Source organism: Nothoprocta perdicaria, unplaced genomic scaffold (assembly GCF_003342845.1).
Source record: "Nothoprocta perdicaria isolate Ctin4 unplaced genomic scaffold, notPer1 scaffold_272, whole genome shotgun sequence".
NCBI classification, from domain to species: domain Eukaryota; kingdom Metazoa; phylum Chordata; class Aves; order Tinamiformes; family Tinamidae; genus Nothoprocta; species Nothoprocta perdicaria.
The window spans coordinates 571,131-592,055 of record NW_020455502.1 but is presented as its reverse complement, the minus strand read 5'-3'; the positions used below and the strand labels follow the sequence as shown (position 1 = coordinate 592,055).

General features: G+C 36.3%; 1 protein-coding gene across 2 annotated transcripts in view; it reads right to left on the bottom strand.

Moving 5' to 3' along the window:
* Positions 1-20,925, bottom strand: part of SYT1 (synaptotagmin 1) — a 334,456-nt gene that overhangs the window by 242,394 nt on the left and 71,137 nt on the right. Inside the window, exon 1 of one of the 2 annotated variants that reach the window (XM_026040974.1) lies at positions 17,562-17,672. The exons of the other annotated variant lie outside the window; for it this stretch is intronic. The gene's annotated coding sequence lies outside the window, so the exon portion shown is untranslated. Of the gene's footprint in view, positions 1-17,561; positions 17,673-20,925 lie in introns of those variants that run through there. 2 annotated transcript variants of the gene reach the window in all.

The window sequence follows — 20,925 nt, the reverse complement described above, 5'->3', positions numbered from 1 at the left end:
CTCTCCTCTCTCCTCTCCTTTTCCAAAGCACAATTCCAACATTAAAAAACAAAAACACAAAAACAAACAAACAAAAAGAGTACTGGAATAAAGAGAATCTTTGACACTTTGACATTAAAATTGAATTTATATAAAACTGACCTTTACCATGCAAACACTTTAAAATGCCACACATACTAGGGTATTTGACTGCCACCACAGTGTAGTCAAATTTGGCCTGRGACTGTGGCATGAGTTTGATACACTTCCAATTCTTTCACTAGAAGGATGCAGCAAAAGGGTAATTTTAAACACTGGTATTTCAAACTGGAGAGCCATTTCAAAGGGCAAATGAAGAAGTTTTTCTCTAGGGTCTGAAGATTAATTTTACGAATAGAAGTATGAAAAGCCAAACTGCAAAGGAATGAGTGAAAGGAAGCTGAGGGAACAGGAAGAAATAATCCAGCTCAAAAATTTAGAACTTAATAGAAATAGGACACTAACTTGTAGAGCATAGCAGAGAGGAGTGAAAATGCGAAGATATATTTTATAGAGAAAGAAAAACTTCTGAGCAAGGGAAGCGGGAGACTGGATGGAAATATTATGCATATCATATTTTTGAGAAAATTATTTTGTGTTTTTTGGTTTTCCTCAGAGGAATTAGCAAAATGAATTATATATATTTTTAAGTTATTAAAGGACCTGAATTTTGGCAGCTATGACTGAGCTTCCATTCATTCAGAAAGGCAGCAGATATAAAACCTGAGAATGACCTGTAAATACTGCCATCAAGGAAAATAATTCAGAATAAGCAAAAGGCAAGATTTTACACTTTGACGGAGGGGAGGAGTAAGAAATATTTCTAATTCAAAATCTAGTCACAGATTTTGTTAGTTCAATCTTCAAGCACTCATTCACTTCAGAAATGAATTTTTTCCTTTAAATACATGACTGTCACAGGCCCATGTTTCTGTCACTGTTATTAGTTAATACTTAAATTGATTCTAATTTTGAAAAACCGGCCTTTGTACTTTGAGAGTTACCTCATATATCACTCATTCTGTTAAACAGAATCACCATTTTGTACAGCATGGCAATTATAACCAGCACAAAAGATACTCATCTGAAGATTACAACTGTTTAAATATGGACAATTCTATTCAAAAGACAGATGCATGTCTCATGAAAAAATAATAAAAATCAAAAAACAAAACCAAAGCTCAAATCCACACCAGAGTTTTGATCTTCTAATTCTCTTAGTATCACTAATGTATACACATCATTATGTATATACACCGCCTTGTACAGAGAGGCTTGAATTTATGCATTAAATCTGTTTGACATTGATATTAGTCAAACTTGTCCAATTATGGCAATATCTGATGAGTAACTAAGAGACTGAAGAAAGAACATAACATTTCCCGATTAAAATATATTTTAATACAATATTGTAAGCATTAAAAACATGAAAAAGCATCAAAAATGCTGCTTTTCCTCCTCTTCAGATTAGTTTCCCACAGACTATATGAAATTATCAGCTGACTAAGAACTGTCTCTTAGCAGTTTCGAAAATTGAATTAATACTTGAACATAACACTAATAACGTTTGGGAATAAGATTTTTACATGAAAAGAATAAAAAACATTCTGCAAGACTGAGGAAGGCTAAGCAGGACAGGACCAAGAGATGACAGAAGCATGAACTTTCCTAAAGTTCAATGCACTTGGGGAAAATAAACCAAGACCAGTATAGGTCTACCTAGATCTCTATGTCCTATTTCAGGTACCACGGCAAAAAGCAGGATGTTGCAGTAATTTGACATCACGTGTAACAGCTGTTAGAAGAGGCTAGTGGTCTTAGGGTGCAAAATCAAGGGGATTATGTATAAATCGAGAGAAATAATGGTTCTATTAAATAAAATCCGCATGTCAGAGGGTATATCTAACTTCTCCAGGTTTMAGTCTCTGCAGTACCTCTATGTATGATTTTAAGGGCTTAGTCTCTGATCCTGAGCTTTCCTCACATAAAGCAGATAAAAATGACTTAACCATTTACTTTTTCAATGAGGAAAAAATGCATTTAAGGTAATCTTTTTAATAGAGAGCATTGAGAAAGGATCAAACTTTAGGGAAGAAACCTGCTCATTCTGGAAGGAGGCAATGCATGTGTGAGTTGAAATAAACATGAGAAAGATACAGCAGTACTTATTAAAGGGAAATTTAATGAACTCACAACCAAAATTTATACCAGCAATTTATAGGTCAGTACCTTCTAAAAATTAAATATGCATATTGCAAAGGAAACGTCTATCAACAAATTAAATTGTTCAGTCTTCAACATACAGGCTACATTTCCCTATCCTCCAAACAGTTCTCTCTCCCCCAAAGACATATTCATTTGGGAGATAATAACTATAAAGCATCTTCAACATTTCAGCAAGTTCTTGTGCCAGCTCCTAAGCCCATGCTGTGAGCATGATTTTGTTTGATTTTGCTAACTATTTGTCCCCCATTAGTTGTCAGATTGTTCCATCTATTTGTTTAAGCTGCTACGCATGTTGACTTCTCTACTGGAGATAGTCAAAAGAACTGTTCAAGCAAAGAAAAATGAACAAAMGCTGGTTGCCAGAATCTAACATAGGAAGAAAGAAATCATATTTTCATAGCAGACTGATTATCAAAAAAGGCTAAACAACTCCAAAATGCAAGGTACAGATATATGTTATGTACTACGCTTGAAGTGCCATTACCAGTCCATGACACTAAGTTGAAGGAYATTCATATTCTGTAACAAAGAGAAGTTGGAGAGTTTATCTAGAGATTAAAAGGTTATTTTATGATGAAAGGTTTCAAAAATGCTAATTCTGTTCAGTGTCTAAAAGAAAAGTAAAATTACCATAGCAGGTACCAGTGAATTCGAAGTACCATAACAGATGGCAAATGCAGCTGAATGAGATATAAGGACAGGAGGATAGAGAAGGAAGTACCATACCAAGAGAACGGGTGCTGGTATTTCTCTAAGCTGTACAAGAAGCACTGGAGCACAGGAAGGTAGTGATAAGACTGTTTAAGAAGACTGACATGTGCTGAAATATCTGCTAGAATTATTTGCCMGCTGATAAACTGCTTCTCTCTAAGGGCAGCTGGATGGACTTGGTGGATCTGTGTTTTGACAAGTGGTCGGTTACAGTTGAAGGTATTTGGGTTGTTTGCTTGAGCAGAATTTTACATTCCCGAGACTGTAACAGCACAACATTTGTTTTTTATTTCAAAGCTTCCTTTTCATGGATGAACATTGAAAAAAAAGACCTGTTGCTGTAACTTCTCTTCTTCTACCTTGTTCAGGATCTCAGGTTCCTTCTGGAGAGAAAATCTAATAAGCTTAGATCTATTTCTTCTTTCAGCATGTACCCTTACTAATAAGAGTTGCTGTAGCTCAGGCTATTTATCTTGTTCTTAAGTTAAATTCTTCTTTCTGTACATAAAAATCTCAAAACAAACAGTGAAGAAAACTGTCTGTAGTCTAACAACTTTCTTTTTTAGTAACTATAATCTCCTTGGCTTCCCCTCAGCTCTTCCGTCTTCCACAGGTCTCTTCTGATCTATTTCTCAGACCTTGTTACTTACCACAAAAAATCAAACTTACTGAAATGATCATTTCTCTTTCAATTCTTCCCTTCCTAACTTCTTTCAAGCTCCTTCCAATGCCATTTTTATCAAGACCTCATATATTTGTATTCAGATAATTCCTAAAAAATCCATTCTGCAGAATGTCAAACTGTTAGGCCACCCTGGCTAAAATAATCTTTCCACTTCAACACTGTAATAAACTACTAATTCTGTAATAAGCATTTCCAACAGGTTTCTAAGAATATCTKTTTGTCTGCAAGATCCCAAACCAGAAAATATTTTCATTTGTATCTCATGTGAACCTAAATAGTGGAGTCCAGTTTACAGACAACTCCAGTATAAAATTCCCTTCAGAAACCAAGGATGTGTGAAACTAAGCTCTTCTGCTTGTACTGGAAGACTATTCCAACTGTACGTACAGCAAGCAACCCTTTAACATCAGCCCGAATTTATACCAGGACATCTTTTCTCCTGTTTGTTCTTCAATATATTTGGTGCGTCACGAATAGTAATAGGTAGAGAAGGTAAGAGTTTATGAAGAGAAATGCACAACAGTTCAGACAGAAATTTTGTCTCTATGGGAGAAAAAAATATAGATTTGAAAAACTTTTTCTTCCAACAAATCCTTATCTTTCATAACACTCACAACAAAAGCTGCCTGACATTAACAGAGACGGGGGTGTTGGTACTTCAAATTAAAAATTAACTACCATCACCTAAAATGAAAGGAAAAGAATACACAAGAGAAGGAGTGAAGAAAAATGAATTTAATCTTAACTTCAGATCATGAAATAGACCTTTTAATATTAATGAAAAGGAAAACCAAATCAGATTAGACATACATTCCTACAAGTACTGCTAATAAAATATCCTCTGCTAGAGAAGGAAATGAAGAAAAAATGCTTCTAAGAGTGAGCAATGTACRCTGCGCAGTCTACACCACAGGRGATCTGTTGATATCTGTACATTAGCTAATTCTACTACTTCTGCATCCACAACGCTTATCATATATTTGGTCTTCTTTCATACTAAGTTGTAGTCTTCTGCCAAAACAATACACTTATTCCACTCAGTATGGTAAAAATGACTCCTAACTACAGAAGTTAGAACTCAGCAGATACAAGACTACACTGCCTCTTTCTTACTGCCTAAATGCTACCTAACTTTTTGCTAATCAACAGCCAAAATGATTCTCATTCCACAGCAAACTAAATGAGAATGTTATAAAAAATGAGACCAAAGACTGTTTTTTACTTTATAGAGGTCTTAATTACTAGATTCATATCTGATATGTTTTTGCCAAAAGTAATTTCAGTGGCTAATAACTAGACTGAATGAACTAATCTTTTCACTTCAAACTCTAAGGTAAGTTTCAACACAGTTTAGATCTTTTTAATGTCACAAAGCTTATCCAAGAGAGAAACTTCACTCCTGCAATATGAYATTAAGTACTTCTATCTCACACTTATTTGAGGTGTATATTCCTGTTGCCACACTTGTTTTGAAATCAAACACAAAAATGAAAAACTACCCACTTTCTGTATTATTGACTCCATAAATACGACATTAGGTGTGATATATGATGACTGTGGTTGCAATATCAAAAAAGTTCTAGAAAAATTCAGCAGAAACAACCTGCGCAATCTTGTAATCCAATTTCTTGCTATATCACCAAGAGGCAACTAAACATTATCACATGCTTATATACACATATACATCCTTGCATACATTTTTATGTACATACACACTCACTGCTTTTCTGAAAACATAAAAATGCAATTTTAGTAATTAGATATATGATTTTAGTCATAYAATGGCAACTTAAATTACCATTATTCCTTTCTCCAGGTTTCTAGGGATGGAAAAAGGACAAGTCATTCTTCTGAGACTCCTGTAAGAATTTAGCAGTAAAGACAATAAAATGATCAAATTAATGTGGTGCTTAGCGAGGCTCTACTACAYACATTGCTGATGTTGACATGGAATATAAATTAAGTCTGCTGGAGGCAAGAGTTCAAGCAATTTGATAAATACAGAATCAGACTGTTTACAGTTTAGTCACCTGAATATTGATATTGATGCTCAAGAGACACACAGTTTCAAGATCACCAACAAGAGAAAAGAATTTGGTCAAACAAATTATTCTTAGCATATTTTAAAAATATGAATAGATAGAATATAGTTTTTGAGCATTGGATGCAGCACATTCAATCTTTCATCTTGAAGCTAGAAATATATTTCTATTCCTTGTCCCAAAGCCATACCTTACAAGAGAGAACAAGTTATTCATGAAAGTAAATTATGAAGAATGAGTCAAAAGCATATGCCATGACGAGTTTTAATTTACTACACCAGCTAACATCTGGAGACTACTCTGACATATTTTATTCCCTTATGAAACTGACTCTTTCCATACAATTTCTTCTAAAAATTGCATCTAGACTGAAACTATTTTAGAATGATTTTAATTAAGCATTTCTGTAGCACAACAGGCTATACATACTAGATTTATTACATAATAATTTGGAAAATCTCTGTTGTGCCCCATAGTCCTTTGTCCTAAATATCTAAACTCTTCCATCACATAAATGATCAAAGGAAAAGATSCACTTAAAGTGAAATTATAAAACCTTGAAATTATCTAATGCAAACCTGCTGGTTAATCCAGTCATTCATCTTAATCTATGCAAATTAAAAATTCTGAAGTTCTCAAAATGACACAAAAGTCTGCTAAAAATAAGCACTTAGTTCCATTAAAAAAAAAAAAAAAGAGAGAGAAAGAAACTGATATGATGCTCCATAGCTCCATGCCATAGGAAAGAAAATAATATTCTTTTGCTATCTGAGTGTAATTTAAAATTGTTTTCTTTTTAGTATTAGAAAAATATTTTCACTGCAATTCAAAATTACATTTTTTTTCATTGTGTTTACATCTGAAGTGGACTAGAATTTGCTTGAGAAAAAGTAGTTATAACATCCAGAGGCACGGTCTAGATTATACAAAGGTCAATCTCCACTTCCCCTGACACACATGACTGAATTCAAGGTAATTCCTAAAATGTGACCATCTTAGAAACAGAAACTGTAGCCTCCATCCTTATTCACTCCATCTGTATAATTCTAACATTTCAAACAGCATGAACACAAAGGATTTTACAGCTGGGTGAAGAAGCACCTGAAGAAACAGAAAACTACTCCTTGTACATCAACATAGACATCTGTAAAAGCCTCAGAAAAGAATAATGACCCATGATTCATTATCTATTTTAATTATGTATCATCTATTATCTCTTAAAAAATCTCTTATCTCTTAAAAAAATTATAATTGCCTATTCTTTCTTACCCCCTCATTCATATTGTGTCAGATGACTGCCTTTTCTCTGTCTTCTATAAAACCCCACTTTGAATAGGTGAAAGATACTACCAAATCAAGATAGGTTTACTTAAAGTTGTAAATGATCATGCATGTTAAAAGATATAAAAAGTCTTACCTATTTTCATGGTTATGATGGCTGGTTAGAAGAAGTAGATGGCAGAAAACAATCACCTCAAGCCTTCTGCCTTGTTTTTCCGATAGTTTTTGCTACCCATAAGGCAAGGACAACTGAGCTGCTCATTTGCCAGCTTCTGAACTGCCAACCAGTTTCCACAGAGCTCTACTGTGATGAACCAAGAATGGCCCAAGTCAAATGATCAGACATCACTCCCTGAGAGGAGACACCATGTACCAGGATGGTGAGGACAGAAGCACATCCTTGCTGAAGACCCTGCACTTTAATTCTCTAAGTTTGTCAGTCCTCTAAATGAAAGAAGCATATTAGCTGAGGAACAACTTCAGGAACTTTTTGTTAAGTTTCAGGTACATAACAAAAACTACAGGATGCAAAGCTTGAGATAACTAAATTGGCAATGTTGGCAGAACAAACTTCTAAGCGTGTTTGGCACATCTGCTTTCAATCTGAAACAGGCAATGACATGGATAAATGAAAAAGCAGACATAACAGAGCTTTTGTTACAAACTCGCAAATGGTTTTATACAAAATTTAATCGAAATGTCTGGCTGAATAATATATCCAAATCTACAGCCTTATATCTTCATATTGAACTATTTCCCGACAAAATCCTACATAAGCAGACAAAAATATATGTAAAGGTGGTTGTTTTATAGCTGCACAGAAGAGAACTGCTATAGCATTGGGATGCAGTAAGCGTATACACAAACCAGTAGAGAACTTTCCCATGCAGTCGAGACTATCTTGCTTACATAGGCAGCACAATGCAACCTTAAGCTACACCAGAATAAGTAACACCCCCCTTCAAAATGCATACACCATGTTCTGCTCTCTTCATGTTTCTAGAGAATGCACACTTGACCAGCGTTTTCTTACAACTATCAACATGCATAAGAAACTGGGTATATGACCCTCTTTGGGAATGTGAGTGATTTCCAACTGAGAAATTACCTATCGTCTAGCGGGAAGTCATTGATCTCTGCCCACCACCTGCTTAGTCCAACTGCTTATTTAACGCTTTGAGTGATAGCAACACTTTATCTCAAGAATTACCCTTGCTGAAGCTAATCAGCACAGTGTTGTAATTTTAACTAGATTCAGATTTATGTCCGTGTTTGCCCATGCAGTTCTGTTCATTAGTTGGTGATGGTGACTAGTGTGTTTGGCAAACATTTCTATCCCCAATTGCCCCACTGAAATCAACCTGCCCAAATACGTAAAAGTTGGCTCAATTACTCTCATATGGGATATTATGTGTATTTCAAGGTTACCATGAGATCTGGATACAACAGGATGATATAAAAATTGTCTGCTAAAAAAAAAAAAAAAAAAAAAAAAAAAAAAAAAAAAAAAAAAAAAAAAAAAAAAAAAAAAGAGGCTTTCATGTACTTCCTAAGAAGAATATGCTGATGTGTAAGGAAAACAGCTACCTCATAAAAACCTAACCAACTGAATAACCGGCAACTCAGCATTATTCATCCAACCTAGTTGTGCTGCTCAAAGAAAGAGTGCAGCTCAACAGCCACACGTATGCACTTACATCCTAAACATAAAGCAGGCATGAATGTTTCTCACACTTAAGTTTCTCACACTTACTATATAACATCAGCACACAAGAACATGCCAGGAAGACTTGCAAGGTTCTTAACCTCCCATGCTGCTTTTAAATAAAATAAAATGCATACTTTAAAACATTCTTCACTGCAGTGTGATCTGAGTGTATCTTTCAGCAGCACATGTGGGGAATGCATTAATAAAGAAAGTCATTTTGTTGCTGTTGGAAGAAGCAGAAGCAGAACTGTAGAGAGWAGAGGCAGCATACAGAGATAGGAGAAAAAGAAGCTGTAGACTGTGATCTGTGCATTACTGTCTTGTAAACAACTGTTTACTTGTTAATTTTGAGCTTAGAAATACTGGAGGCATGTCCTTGTATATAAATCATGTACAGTTTTGCAGCAGTGGAAAGAATTTTTCCAGCCAGTAACTTTCACTTATAACTGTTCAGTGCTTATTTTAATCTTATTTACATGTTCTTATATTGTATAATACATAGGCATCCTAACTGATATGGGTTAGAGTCCCACTGTCAAAAAAAAAAAAAAAAATCAGAAGAATTGTCTTTTAGAATACTCAGGACGCTACCTCCCATCTTTGCTGCCAAAACCAACCACAGATTCTAAGGAAGTCCACGTGCTCTTACGTGTCTATTCTTTAGTCTCTGAAAAGCAGATCTACTTCTGTTTATAGTTTCTCCATTACAAATATATTTTTATTTTATACAGTACCAGGATTTACAAAACATAAAGGAATACTAAGTCACAGCAGCCATATGTTCCTAACATGGTGAAGAGGGGAAGACGTGATGAGATGGAACATCTCTTCTCTACCTGCTCCCTCTGATAATGTTTTTAGTTTTATTCGAGTACACTTTAAACATTACTTAGAAAAGTTTACCCACCATAATAGACACTAATAGCCACTCTTGTCCCTCTTCTCTTGTATACACATCCACAAAAAACACTGGGCAGTGTGTATGACACATCTTCCCTTAGACTCAGCCTGGGATAGATATGTGAGGAGAGAGAGTAGTTTGCTTCAGAATTTGTTATTTTAGGTGAAACAGCAGAGCCTCATGTACCTTGGCCAGGAGGCCACTTTTCAGTCTCCCATAATAACCTCACTGGAAGCCATCACACAGATGAGATCTGGTCTGGGATCTGGGGCCTTAGAGGCCTCAGTCACTCCGTAAGAGCTTCATCGATCTAGAGGAGGATGCACCTTCCTCAACTGCACTCAGTTCCTGCAGAGCACAGGCTTCCCACAGTGGTGGAATTCTTTCTTTTTGTCACACAAACTGTTAGATAATCATATGCTGAGATCTGAAGTGCAGGTTTGTGGCACTGCTTTCCCTGGGACGAGGGCCATGCCATGCACAAATTCATTCTGTGGAACTCCAGGCTCCTTAAACTTCCTTACTGCTTCTGTCAAGCCCTACTGAAAACCTATCAGCCAAAACACGTTTAGTTTTCTCATAGTACAGAGCAGATATTGCTGCTGTTACACTCTTCAGTTCAGATATCCAGCTACTAAAACACACCATCTTCACTCAGTCTGCAGTGAATCTGACTGTGCAGAGCAGAAGTTACAAAGTGAAAGCCCCGCAGGAAGACCACTATGCACAGACAGCACTGTAAAAGCAAGCAGTRTGTGCTCAGAAGTACACTGCATCTTCAAAAACTATCTTTAAAAAGTATCTCATATAGCTGTAGAGTAAATCTCCTTCCATGGCTTGCAATATGATTWGCAAATTTCAGAAAATCAAATGATTTAGAATCTTGTCTGTTTATCCCATGCAAGTCTGAAGTGCAACCATGCTGAAGAGTGCTCTTCTCCAAACATGTGGTCTCATAATGAAAGCCTTCAAAATGAAAATGGATTTCTGATGTACTAAAGAGTAACTTTTRGTTTTATTTTCCTTTTACTTAATTCTGTAAACTTTGTTCCTTCTCGTTGGTTTGGATTGGATACCTAACAAAAACAACCTAAAAATATTTTTTGATTGTTACATAACCACAGTACCTGGTCTACTGAATTCATGAGTTTTTCTCTCTCAAACGTTTATTCAAAAAAAGAATTCTTATCCCAAATATTCCGAACAGTCCATACCAGAATGTACTTATTTGCCCATTCATTCCCCGTAAGTCTGTTACAAATATTTTATGTTACAGTATTTTTACTCATTTAAATTAGAATTTACAAAGCAAGATTTACATCTCCAGTTTATTGTATTCATATCCTCAATTCTTCAATMGTATGAGTCCTTACACAGGTAACATCAAGTTCTACATGTTTGCAGTTCCACACTGATTTTTGCAGCTGTCCATTATTAATGTCTATTTTATTTTGAAAGAAAACAGATTATAAAGTACATTTCCCCCCTTTGCTTTCTATCTTCATCATAAACCTCTGGTTTGGAGACTGAATGCAAGTCTCAAATACCTTGAAAAGTCCAATTACTGCAGCTGTAGAGAGAACCATGGCCTTTAGCAATTAATGATTTATTCAGAAAACTATCCGCAAAATGGAACAAAAATCCTGTCAGTGAACAAAAAGATTATTTTGGTTCACTCTTTCTTTGGACAATAATTTAATTGATTGGGTGGTCCTGTTTGCCAAGGTACAGCTGTTTTTATGATCTCTGTTTCTTGGGATATCTGAAAAACTAAGGCAGCAATACACTGCTATGCTTTTCCACATATTAGTCTGATGCAAAGTCTTGATGGACGCCTGCCTAACTAATGCATGTAGCTATTACTTTGTATTTTCCATCTTTATTACATTTTCAGAATCAAAAGGAGATAAGCATTACCACAAGCCACTGTTATCAATATCAAGGAGACATGCACACAAAAGATGTTTGAACAAAATGAAATTCTGCATGTCAGAAGTAGACAAGCTGCTGTTGGAAAGTGCCAGATAATTAAATTTTAGGGAGAACCACAAATTTTGGACCTTTCACAGTGATGTGATCTGTCAGACCCAGATAAGAATTTGTATTTTAAAAAGATACAGGGTTTCATATCATGTCTTTTTAATGTGAGAACAAAAAGACACCAGCTGTTGGTATAAATGGTACCAACCCTTTTGTTCGGCTGTAAAGGAGCCACCACATTTACGATCCTGCGAGACAGAAACAATGCAGAAAGCAGAAAACAGTGCTCATCCAGTTTTCCAAGGAAGTTCCTCCTGTTTGCCAAAGAAGGAGAGAGAGAATAACAGTGGACAGTTTTCACCCCAGGAGAGTGCCTTAATCTGTGATCTAGAGATGTGGAGAGGTGGGCTCCATAACGTTAGGTCAAGACAGGTTTACCTGAGTCTTAGTAGACTATAGGGACTTGACCATCCATCACCTCAAGTGACTGCCTTTAGCCTGCCAGTTTGCCTGTTCTAGGGCACCCATTTCTCTTTTGCCCAAGCTCTACCTGTCTTGGACATAAATACCATGAATCTGATGTAATATGGAAGACATTCTTGAATACTTTTGAGGAAGGAAAATAATGAAATTCTTTCCAAAGATATACGTAAAAGTCTGGAGGTAAACTCCTGCCCATCTGCTCAATGGGCTTTGTGTCCCATAACATTTGGTTCTACTATGGTAATAAATAAATAAATAAATCATTAGTTTCCATGTCTGGCACATATTTTCAGGCATATTTAGTAATGCACAAATAAAGAAATATAAGACAGAAATTAAATTTCTATCAATCATAAGAACAGCCCTGCTGAAAATAAGAATTATTTCCTTAAAATAGATCATGGATTTTTTTTTGTTTGCATTTGCATAGGCATTTAGAAAGAAGAGTTCCCTTGCAACCARTATTATTGCACTGACAGATTTAAACATGTCAGTGAGATTAGATCAGGAAAAAAAAAAAGAAGGCTTGAGTTTTCCAGATTATCCTGAAAATACTACTTTTGCTTTCATTGGCTGTTGAAACTGCTTGAGAGCGAACTCAGGGACTGACTTTGGGAACTSATCTTACTAATTTGGATAGTCCAGTTATAGAACTTCGTTCTTCGTTGTAATACTAAGAATGCTGCATATKAAGGTATATGAAGGTGTCAGTGGCAATTTGCCCCAGCCTTCTTCAATGAGGTTCAAAGCTGATGAGTTTCATGGGCTGCTTAAACTGATTTAAAGCTTTGCTGTTGCTAGAAGAGATGAGATACAGGCCACATTTGCCACACCACCCAGTTCCTTCTGTGCCAGCAATGAGCCGGATCTGGCTGGAAATCTGCTCATGTTTAGTGCTGCAACAAGAAGGGGCATTAAGGTCATTTTCAGGAAAACTGGTCTTAGGCTATCACGAACTTTTGCTCTGGTTCAGACTCATATTTCCATGGTATCCCAGAAACTGAAGTGCTTTTGGGAYCAACACCACATCTGTTCCCTTTCTCTGCAATGGAATTCCTTGTAGTGTCTGTCCTGATTTATTCACATACAGACGCAGGCAGAAGAAGAGGCCTGATGGGTCTTTTCGTCACAAAGTGATGCGAACATCACTTGATCAAACCTGTGATGGCACCAAAGACTTGCTGAACCAAATGAAACTTAGGGTCTATGCACCCTCTTTCTGACAAGGGTCAATATAAATTATATCAAAAAGTCTGTGATCTTTTGCGATCTCTGCAACATAAGATTCATAGAAGGTAAGCATCTATCTGCTTATCCATTTATTTTGCTCTAGTATGAATTTTTTATATTTTTCTAAGCTTCCTGCTGAGTTTAGAAAGGTAAATAATCCTCATTTATCAAATAAATTACAAACTATTTTGAACGAGTGGGGCCTCTACCCAGCCAGGTAAAAATCACAATATTCTTCCCATGTACAATCAAAACTTTGCCATGGTGTTTGCAGGCATGTGCTTTACGCATGCAACTATTTTTTTCCACATGGTTTTAGTTTCTTCTTTTCCATGCCAAAAAGGAAAGAAAAGCTATGTCCCCCCAACCTCATAAACATATGCAGGAAAATGAGTGCCTGTTTCCTGACCATGGCTGATGCTGAGCTTGACTGGGAGAACCAGCAGGGATCCCAAGTACCACCTCTGGCTCAGTGAGCCAACTGTTTGATTGTTCTCATTTTATTTAACTGCTTATGTATAATTGCTGCTGGTTTAGATTGTGACACAATAAATGTAGTGCTGTGGGAAGAAAGAAACCTTTTTTTCTTTTTTTTCCACCGGCAATTTTATCTGCTGTCTTAGGGGGCAGGGGCAAGACCTGCACTTAAATATATTACTTCTGTGAAATTTTAATTTGCCATAAAAAAGCTTTGGTATGTCAGATTCATCCTTGATTACCAAACCCAGAAGTCTTATTTCAACATATGTTGTTAGTTGTTTAAATTAATTTCAGCTAAATTGGTAACGGAAAGTATTACTTAATATCTCCAAAAGATTATATCTGAAGTGTTCTTTTGCACTGATTGTCCTCTTTATTTTTGATGGCTGAATGCATCACAGGTTTAGGTTTTCATTGWTGTTTTATGATTTTCCTATGATGTAAATGAATACAGAGAGCAAGATGTACCCCCCTTTGCAGCCCAGAGATTTTCATTTGTCAGGGGAGTGTTGGCTCCCACATGAAGATTTAAGACGAAACAAAACAAAGCAAAACAAAACAACAACAAAACAAATAAAAAAAGAAAGCAGGCRAAGATTTATCTATTCAGATATTCAGATAGGTTTACCAAGCTTTGATCTTTGAGACAAGTCTTCAAACTCTAGCAACACTGTTCACCTCAATTTTTTTGCCTTCATACTTTATTCTTGAACAGTCCAAAGGCAATACACGGATATCTCTCAACTGCACAACACTTCGTTGTCTAGTAAATTTTAAAACAGAATAAAGCTATTGGAAAGACAAAAATATACCCTATAGTTGGAAAAACATCATAATTTTTCTCAACACACTTGAAGAATATATAGGAAACATTTATTTTTCTGGGAGATAGCAGACATGGTTTATAAGATGTCTTCTTTTTAATAAAGTTTATTGACTGCATAAATGAGCTCTCTGTTTTCTGGACCTGTACCATTGACAGCTTTCCTTTCTGCTATGTGGGATTCCTTCAGTGGAGACCTGGAGCACCACTTCATATTTCTAAAATGTCCAAAGCAACTGCAGCAGAAGCCATAGTTCCCATAACACAAGAACTGGTTTCATCTATGTTACCATATCAATTTGGTAGGAAAAGAAAATGGGAGGGGAGAGCTAAAAAATCAACACCAAAAATCAACATACCACAAATACTACTAAATAAAAAGTAGTAATTTAAGAAAAAAATACTTGTAAAACACTTCATGCAACGGAACTCTTAGACTCTGCTTGATAAAATAYCTCTTCTAATCCAAGTGGCAACGCACTACATGGACATCAACAATCCTGACAGAAGTAGCAAACAAATTCCACGAACGGGAATGACTAAGAAGTGCCAAGGATCTGGAGTCCACGGCAGCACTCGCTGCCTGCAACAGCACGGCAGTTCTTCCTGCCTTCTTATGTGTCCTGTGTAGATTTTCTGAAATGTTCCTAAATTCATTCTTATTCCATTTTTTTTGCTTTGATTTTACTCTTCCACTTCATATTTACCTTATAGGCAACTTCACTCTATTTCAGATTCCTGTGAACCTTATTGCAGCTCAGGGGTATAYGTGGATAATCTGCTTTGTAGCAACTCCCCTCAGGGCACGAGACACTCAAATGTGCACGCAAGTCCTTGAAGCTCCTGTTCAAATCAAATTCAACTTTCAGATCCCAAAACATTTACCTTCATTTAGATTAGTTTGAGTTATCTGTGATAACAGATTTAAACACTGGCGACTTACTGAACTCCCAGACATATTCATAGGCAATATTTCATATTCTCGGAAGAAGCTGTCTGTAACTGAAACACATGATAGTGAACAAAGATGAAAATTAATTTTATCACTTTGATGAACACACTACGACTTCAATAGAATTAATTTTCACATTTTGGTAGAACAGAGGCATATGCAGGGGAATTAGAAAATAAAGTATGTTTTCAATCTCTCTTTCCCCTTTCCACATTCAGCACAGAGCTGCACTATGTTTTAGTACTGAAAATAAAAGGAAGGCTTTGGGCAAAATGAAAGCCGCTGCTAAAATTACAGATTGAGAGTTAGTCTCACAAGAGTCTGCTCTACAGCACAAAAGGACAGTATTATTCTTTCCAAGTGAGTTATTTTCCTGAGGGACAGTTTATTTTTAAGGACGCTTTGCTTTGGATTTTCATGTGCCTTTTCACTTGTTTTGTGAACTGTCATTGGGAAGTGCTCTGACATTTCATTGTCTTTATCTGTTGTTGCTTTTTGTTTGATCTGAGAATGATCTCCATTTCCACAAGCATTTTGTGAAACAACCCCACAAACAATCAGAAAAAGCACAAAAAGCTCTAACCACAATGAAGGCTTGAAGCCCTGGTAGGGTAAACAATTAACTGGTATGGAAACTGTGACACGCATGTGAAGTCCTGCAAATATTTTCAGACTATCAAAATTCTGTATTTCAGATATTTCAGACTATTAAAAGGAGTGGTTTTAGTGCAATATTTCACTGTCTGGCAATTACAGGGACTCTTAACAGAATAAGATTGCTTCTCTTCTCTTCATCCCTGGAGAAGACTGAGAAGTGACTGGGTGAAGGCTGTTCAAGCTGTAACAAGTCAKGTTATTCACATTTAACAAATTAAGAAAAATACCCATGTATTTTCCTAAAGCCAGCTTCTTTAACTAATTTCAAGCAATTATTACTGCAAGAAGTACTCAAACAAAGCTAGAAAGGGTAGCGATATTTCTTCACTGTTGATGTTGAAGCAAGTATTTTCAGATAAAGTAATAACAGTATCAGTATAATAAACTAATTTCCAAGTGCCATGTCACCAGAAAAGCAGTGAAACAACCTTAAAACAGCTCTAGAAATATGTTCCTTTTCCTCTCGCAACAAAAGTTCTACAGCAAGATGTAAATTAGATGGGTGAAGAAGGCTTTTATTTACTAATATAATTAACTAACGTAATATAGCTTATTTTTACTAAGTGTCTTCTTAAAAAGAGCAACAGTTTATTACCAGTATAAGTACTTTACAGGAAATAAAGATGTAATTAGGAGACATATTTATGTATGGACATTAACACTCCCTATTAATACAACCATTATTAATGATATACAATTCATTTATGGCTCCTAAAATCAGAGAAGTCAAAACACAGGATCCAGACTGCAGGATTGATGCTATATTCAGAGCTGTTAATTTCAGCACCACCAGCACAGGGAGCTTTAAAAACGTCTTGGGCCAAGGAAGCCATGTGACTGCCTGCTGGAGATGGAGTTGGGCAAAAATTAACTCCAAATGGAACTTGTTATCTAAAAAAACAAGGTACACGTAGCTACGACCTGATATAGGTACCTTCCGTTGTTTAAGGTATTTGCATGCAAAAATACATGCCATGAATGTATAAATCAAATGCAAAACGCACTCAGAAGTGATCTGTATAGTGGTGCACAAAGGCAGATGCCACAGCATATTTTTGTACGATGCAAGGCTGCTCAAGATCAGCTCTGGATAATGAACCATGACAGCTTGGGATCTGATGAAACACAACTTGACGGTGAGAGAAGGCAAYGAATAAAAGTACTATCCAAACAGTCAGCAAGTTCTTATAAACTATTTTGTCTTCCATTTCAGTATGAAACAGGATACACTGACACAAAATTAAACATTCACTCAATTCAACGGACTTTACATCAGAAAAAAAGCTATTTCTTTAAATCTTCATTTTATTTCTAGGAAAACATCGCACACTACAGCATTAAACAGAGTATGGAWGGTAAGAGAATCCATATTTATTTAAAATACCTTATACGGTTGGCATCAATGCACTTTCCTTTTCGCAGGGAAATCTTGAAAGGAGATTCTATCAGTCAGTTTTTAGTTTCTTCACAGGTCAGAAAAAGATCCCTTTTCTTTTTTTCCCTTTAAGAGAAAGACATTCCATGTAAACACTTGTCTTTACCTCTGCAGCTGTATTTTCCATCTTTGCCCAAACAACTGCAATTTAAGCACTCCTTTAAATATATTTGGCATTTTCAGCGCCTTTGAGCCTTTGATTGTCAGATGTTTATTATGAGGACAGTGGATCAGATTCTAAGATACACAGAAAAAAAAAACCCACATTCACAATTTTTCTTTAGCACTGATTCATTTGGACTGCCGTTTTTAGTGTGTGCCAGCAATATTTCTGTAAATTTTATCAAGAAGCTAAGTGTGGTGAATAACAGAGATCTCACAAGTCTTATTTCCCTTCTATTGTATCCCATGGGTTTTAATAAGCTAGTATACTCAGTGAATTCTTCTGATATCAAAATGTCTAAATTCATTTTTTTTTCCCTTCTTCTGTCTACAACCAAGCAAGTTCAAAATTGTTTGTTTTAGGGGGCAAGGTGAGATGACTAAATTCATTCGTAAGACTGTTCAGCCTATACCTTACTCACACTTGTCTCCTCACTGCTCTTCTGTTCTCCTTCCAGAGAGTTTCCTATTCTGGTAAATTAGGAGGATTCCTATAGTTACAAGCTCAGGGCAGACAATGCTAGAAGTTGTTTGAAAAAGGCTGTTACAGATCTTTAAGATTTTTATAATCTAAATCTCTGAGACAAGCAAAGGATAGGAGCAAAGCTATATCAACATATTTATTCTACAGATGGAAGCTGAGGTACATAAAATTAAACCATATGTGGCAAGTCAGTCTGGGAGTCTGGTTTCAGGAACCTTCTCTGTCTTGAATCCCTGCCCCATACCTTAATCATACACTACAAAAACACAGAAAGCACAGAAAACACATCCTCAGTCCCGTTTTGACTATTTTCCTTAGCAAAAATGAAAAGAAAGGGAAACTTTCCCGTTTTTTGAAGGTCTTGATAATAGCTSTGACAGTAAACATCTTTGGAAGTTAAGACTCTTTTAAACAACAAAAGCATTGCACAATTCAAAAGTTCATTAAAAGGATTTTGAATGCATTTTGAATATAAATGTATTTTGGATTTTGAACACTCTTTTTTCATTGTTTAAGTATTAACAAACCAATAATGTTAACAAAATCAGTGAAGACAATGGCATTTCCCATAAAAGCAGGCATTTTTAATTTGCCTTCTAATTTTTAAGGAGTAAAGTCTGTCTCAAGAACAGAACTGCTTTAAACTGTCACTGAAGTTGTGGGGCAACAAAACTTATGTCCCCACATACAGTGTCTTTTCCTTCAAAAAAGCTACAACAGATCCTCCATYTGACTCCAGCAGGTAGGGCTTTAATGAAACAAGCATCAGGAAAAAATGTTTAAAAAACGTTCCACTTTCCGAGTCAAGAATTAATTTATACTTTGTGACTTGTCTAGATAGACTATTTACCAAGACAACAAAGTGAAATTAAACTTATTGGATGGGAAACACAACATAAATAAAAGAACACTGTTGCAATGCCAAGCACTCAAAGTTTAATTCAAATTTTTTTCTGAGGCTTTATGACAATGTCTAATCATGAGTGAGGTCTTGTTCCTTTGTGAGCCATGTTATCCAGTGCCGAGGCTGCTTTTTAAAGGAAATTAAAGGATTCCCCCCATATCTTCTTCAGTGAGCAGTCTCCATATACCACACAGAATACTTCCTTAAAATAAAATGAAACCCAACAGATCCTTTTACTGCTCTGAGCCCTGGTGTTTCCGAAAGGCTCTACAATTTTGCTCGTTCTGGGTGACATTCCCAGGAAGAGCCAGACACACTCTGCAGGTTTGGCMCCTCACTACCCCTACTAAGAGGTACTTTTAGGAACACTTGCTCCTCCTGAAAGGAGGCTTTCAAATATGACACTTAGTTTTGCATAGGGATCTTAACCACATACAGAATTCCCAGGAAGAAGCAACAGTTTCTAAGGACACTGCAGTTAGCCTTTGGGATTCGGGAAGAGAGGGCTAACTTAATAAAGTAAGTTTTTAGTATGTTAATAGAGGCAACAGTGAAACGTGGCGCACGTTTCAACAAGGATTTTCAGGTTTTCTTAGAGATTTAGAACTCCTTTCTACAAGTCCCTTGGGTGGCAGAATGAACCTCTGTCACTTATTGGATGAACAGTGCATAATATTTTGCGTAATGAAATTAAGCAGCCTGAAATACATGTGAACATGACTAATGAGACAAAATGCAGCAGGAAAAGCAAGCAGATGGGGTGAACATTCTGGAACAGCGCAGCAAGGAAAGCGCTGAAGGCCTGGGGTTTTTTTTTACAGGATGCCTACAGAAACACAAATATAATCTTTGCATTTCTGTCTAAGACTGCATCTGTCAGCACTTTGATGATCTGTGTATCACAAATGAGAGCTGTGCCAGAATACTAATAGTCTCTGTGGAAAACCTTCATTTGTCATTCACAGAGACGCAAAAAGCAAACAAAATGCAGGGAGGGGCAGAGGGAAGGAGTTTTCTTCCACAGTTTGTGGCTTGTTCTTTAAAATGCATTAAAAAGATACTTAGGCATTTCACTCTCCGAGATCCTCCAAGCRGTGCAGGTACTTGGGAAAGAAACACAGAGAGAGAAGGCAGCTCTCATTCACACGATGACAGGAAAAGACTTTCTTACTGATAAAGATCAGTGCTTTACTTAGGAAAGATGCTACCAGAATCAGAGAAAGTTGCAGTTAAGTTTGCATTCCTTGATGTCCAGAAGAAAAAAAAAAAAATAAAATAAAGGCCACGGTAATTATTCCTTTCTAGAAATCCCAGAGTAAAACACAGGCCCTGGGGTAGCCTCTCCTCAGGAGGTGGCCGTCGGCAGAGGAGCACCCCACTGCTCGGCACGCAGCACACAGGATCTCTACACCGTGTGTGCTGCTTTCCCTTTTTAAAAGTTCTTTTTTTTTTTTTTTTTAATTATACTAAGATATTTCATAATTTCACAGAGCATCACTGTTCAGGAGCAAAAAGCTCAAAAATCTTTGAATTCTGAAAGTAACTGAACTCCACTCCGCAACAAGAGCCTCCTAAAACCAGGCATCTTCAGTCWGCAAGATCCTTCACTCAGTCCTGACCTACATTCCTCATTTGCCAGACACAGAGATTTGTACAATCTCTATTTTACCATAAATGATTCTTAATTACCGCACAGTTTTTAAGCTTCAAGAAATGTTATAAAGCAAAGCCTCTGTGATATGATGATGATCTTAAATGAGAAC